Source organism: Priapulus caudatus, unplaced genomic scaffold (genome assembly GCF_000485595.1).
Source record: "Priapulus caudatus unplaced genomic scaffold, Priapulus_caudatus-5.0.1 Scaffold1576, whole genome shotgun sequence".
NCBI classification, from domain to species: Eukaryota; Metazoa; Priapulida; class Priapulimorpha; order Priapulimorphida; family Priapulidae; genus Priapulus; species Priapulus caudatus.
In genome coordinates, this window is record NW_014578637.1 from 96,439 (window position 1) to 101,109 (window position 4,671).

Sequence of the window (4,671 nt, forward strand, 5' to 3'; positions counted from 1 at the left end):
GAGTAGTTTCTGTCACGTTCATAGCTGACATGTGATCCAAACATCACTTGATGGGAGAGAAAGTATGCATGGGCGATGGGGTCATGTATCCGCAACTTCGCGGCGTCAAGGTCCGACGTACATCACCGGCAAGTCCAGTGCTACAAGAACACTTCTCAAGTCTAAAATGCTACGTTCGGTAAGCGTGGCGAAAATGGTGGTGAGGAATTTCTGTATGAACAGACATAGCAGAGATGATAGTTTGGCGAAGATGCAAGACGACATCTGATTTACTTGTTGGAGATGCTCGTATCCACACGAGATTAAGCGGAGTCTGGTGGGCCTGTCATGCAAGAGTAACACTGGACAGCACAAAGGAAGACGTCTGTTCCATTTCGTTCTAATATAGTTAGACCCTACCGACTGTAGCTGGGCATATATGTCAACCTGGAACGTTTGTGACCAATGATGTATGAGTCAACATGGCAGGCCGATAGTAACGTTTGACCAGCCTTCTCTGGTGAAGGGCGAAAGCTAGATACATATGCAGCCAAGAAGGGAGAGAGGCTGAGGAATGTCATCCGTTACTAGCTTGGAGCCTTCGCATAAGAACTGATGTCGTTTTCGTTGCGCGTGTATGGTGTTGCGCTTGGCGGTGAGGGTACCCGTCGGGCACCTCCCGAGGAGGACGGCTGTGGAGCATTTGGCTCATTTCTGAAGTCGAGTGGATCTCTCACTTGGCTCGAGTAGGGCCTTTTGCCGTGTACACAGTCACAGCATATGCTCAGCGGGAAGCGCCGTTGCAAGAGCAGTCAGGGGCACTGTTTTGGTGGATGGGCTCTAAACGGCGTCGCGTTTTGAAGAAGATATAAAGAAAAGCGCTACGAACGAGGTGTGGCCCATGCTCGTGCAGATGTTTGACAAAGTTTGTCGGGTGCTTGAAACACATGTTAATGGTGCGACAAATAATGATGATACCTCGCAAGCACTCGATCAGAGCTTTTGCCAGAAAGGAAGGCTTGACATATCTGGCAACACCAAGGGTACAGTTATTGAACAGAACAATTGGTGCTTCTGAGATATAACTATAAGGCGCTCAACGCAGCTGGCAATTCATGGGTTCACCTGAAGTCCTGAAGAAAATGCTTATCATAGCTTCGCAGCAAGTGGGCTGAACGTTTATGGATAAGTCCGTGCATCCTGTGTTCTGCAGGACATGCTGAACATCGGAGTTTTATGGGTGAATAGTCTTTTGTCAGACGTAGGCGATCGATTCATGGGCTGCTTGGCCAACAGATCGATAATTGAGCAGGTTTGTAATTGAAGGTCTCTAAAGAGCTAAGGGTCGGATCACGCAATGGAGGAGGGATGCGCGAGACGCAACGAGACAAGGTGGGCTGCTGACGATGCCTGATTCTGCATATAAGACGGCGAGATGGAATATGCTCGAGGTAGCTAAAGACAGGACCAGAGTGTGAAGCTCAGTCAATGTGGCAATGAGCAAGATATGGCAGATACGGCAATCTATTCTTGAATACGCGTTGAAAGCGCATGACCCGTTTCGATGAACGAAGTGATGTTACTTGTATGACATTGCAAACATGGCATTGCCTCAAGTGTTGTCGCAACGTCACATGGGCTGAAGATATAGGCAGTCGAGTCATTACGAGCATGGACGGCGGGGTTCAAATTATGTCTTCACGAAAAAGAGACAAGTGAAAGTGAGGGAAGCAAAGGTGATTTCCGATGGAGAGGAATTGGTTTTTGTGCGATCGCGCCGTTCTTTCAGAGACTCCCGATCATTCAGCAAATAAACAGTTGATATGATATGCTAAATAAGGTTTTGCAGATTACGAGCTGTGATTTTTCCACCATCCTCTTTACAAAGCATTGGTCCTTACTAAGGTCGCTACAAAAGAAACTTGGCGGAGGTGCTATTTCTAAACTCTGGCAGAGACACAGCAATACATTAATTCCAGAAGGGCAGAATGGCAATGTTCTAGTATGGTGTGTCTGGGTCTACAGCGTTTGCGCATGGGTTCCAAGGGGGATATACAGTGGACAACACACGAGCGGGCAGGGCGGGTGGCAATCGTCAGCAAAAGTAAGACTAGCGGTTGGAGCTTACTATTTGATAGAATAGACAAGAAGATCAGTTCCTAATGAACATACAAAAAAGAGTTCATACAACATGGGCTTTCTGGAGTAAGAGGATGAGGAAACAGGAATGAAACGCATTTATGCAGAAGACTGACGCGATTGTTTGTTGTCTGACAGCGCGTGAACAGTGGCGTGTACAGAACGACATTTGTCATTGCAAGAGGATACGACATAGGCTTGTGCTCTTCGTGCAGTAGCACATAAACCAGGGTACCAGCTTGGTTCATGAATGTCAGAGAAGAAGTGGCAATTAAGAGACACTGTGGAACATCCAGACGACATCTGCATTTTAGTGAAGCGGCTATGCACATACCTCCCATTCTGGCATGCTTCTATGTAGGTGCGATAGCAATCTGGAGCTCCAGTGGAATCGGCAAGGTTGTGTGCTACGAATCGGACGATACTAATGCAGATAGGTGAAGTGCTTTCATGTGCAAGTTTATAGTCTAGCCATGATGAAGATAGAGATGGCTGGGGCCAAAGCGATTGGTATGTGTGTATGGTAGACAAGGTGCGCACTTTTGAATAGTCTACGGTAGAAAGATGTTTTTGGTGAAGTTTGTGAAGAGGCGTCAAGAAGTGTGACATTCAAGGTTGCCGACCGACAGAAGATGGCTTGACAAGTAATTCTTATAGAGTTTTTTCCTACAGACGTCAAATATGGAATAGGAAACGTAACAATAAAAGCCGGACGTATTGGGGTTGGAATATCCATGTGATAAGTTTTGAGTGCCCGAGAGAATAGACCCACAGCTCTGATGCTCTATTGAGATAATACGTTGCAAATGTAAGGAGTATTGTGACTGAATGATATGTTGTGCAAGAAGAAGCGGGATGTTCTGGGCATGAAGGGCTGTGGAGAAGTGTCAAGGACGGAGCTTTGTGGCAAAATCCCATTGATTGTTTGGAGTACTAATGCACAGTTGTATCGCACAAGGATTAATGTAATATCTAGTGTGTGTTTAATATTATTTGCAATTGAACCGGTGGTTTTGCAGTACTTGATTAATGTTGTCTTTTCCTTGTTTTGGTTTTAACAATGTGTCATCTGCATAAGTTTTGACATATTAGAAGCTAGCGTGTTCAGAGAGGTTATTTGGCTTTTAATATGTGATTTTCATTGCATTGGGCATGTTTCTATTCCACCTCCTAATAGGGTTATTGGGGCTGAAAATGAATAGTTTGAGAGATTAACTTGAGCAGTCAAATATGAAATAACGGCCCATTTTGAAATTGTGCGATTAGGTAAGTTATGGTGAAAACTTGTTGTCCCAGTTTTGGATGATGTCATCGAAGAAGTACATAATAACAAGAATGACATAAAAGCAAGCTTTGCAATTTGTTTGACGTGGAAAAGTCGAAATCTGCTCGTCCTATATGGCTCTCCCTACAAATTAGTAAGAGATACAATAAATGATTGAACGCGTGGTATTGATGTGAAGTAAGAAGACGCGCGCCGTTTATGTTTTGGCGAATATAATGTATTATGCTGCATATCGAATTATTTATCCAACATTGACGCGCGTGCATTTAAACACTGTAAGGTCAGCACATGTAATAATATCACGAAACTAAATTATACACTGAATTAATATAAGAAACATACGTTTCCAATGAAGTCCTGACGTCGTGAGGTGTTTCGTATTAGACTGATGGTTACAAATGTTTCTGGGTGTGATTATAGGTATAGCTGCTGTTATGCATGAACGCGGTCAGTATATCCTGACATCAAGCGGGTAACGGTCGTGATGCTCTGATACAGGAACAGGTGGTCGCTTACCCCTAAATAATTACAAGCTTGCCATCGCCACAGAACATTGCTGTAAAACGCATCTGCATGGTCTCCTTCTGGGCTTGGTGCTGTGAAGTAGCGCATCCCGTACTGTGTAGGGAGTGGTGACTGTTTTTCTACTGAAAGCAGGATCAACGCAGCCTTGTAACAAACACTGAAGGAAGAATCACTGTAGGGGGATACAGTTATGGTTCTTACGCACACCAAGCTATCCCGCATCTCTGACTGCTTGAACTCCTCACAGCACCCTGCAACCCTTTTTAATGTATCTCATTTCATGTATATTAAATAATTACAGGTGACACCTGCAAACCATATTTTACAACTGCGTACGTAAGTAAGGTCCTGGAGTATGCATGTGTTTTTAAGCCATCTTATGTCTGATTTAGCGATGGCTATAATGATGGGGATATAGCGTAGTTCAGTCTTCACAGCTTGCTCGGCACCACCTTATTGGTTGTGTTATACAAAGACTAGCATAGGTACTCGGCGTTGCTCAGGGGAAACGTCCAGGGACAACTTGTAGAGCAAATCCTGACACATATATATAGGTCTACTCACTTAATTCTTAGCATAGAGTCGCAATAGAGAACGAGAAGGGGGTAAACAATATTGGGACAAAAACAGTTTGAAAGATTGTATGATTTCATGTAGTCAAAGTCTTCTAAATATACATTGTGTAGAAAATGCGCCAAGTTACTATGAATATTATGCTTGTCTGGCGGTGCTTCAACTGGTGA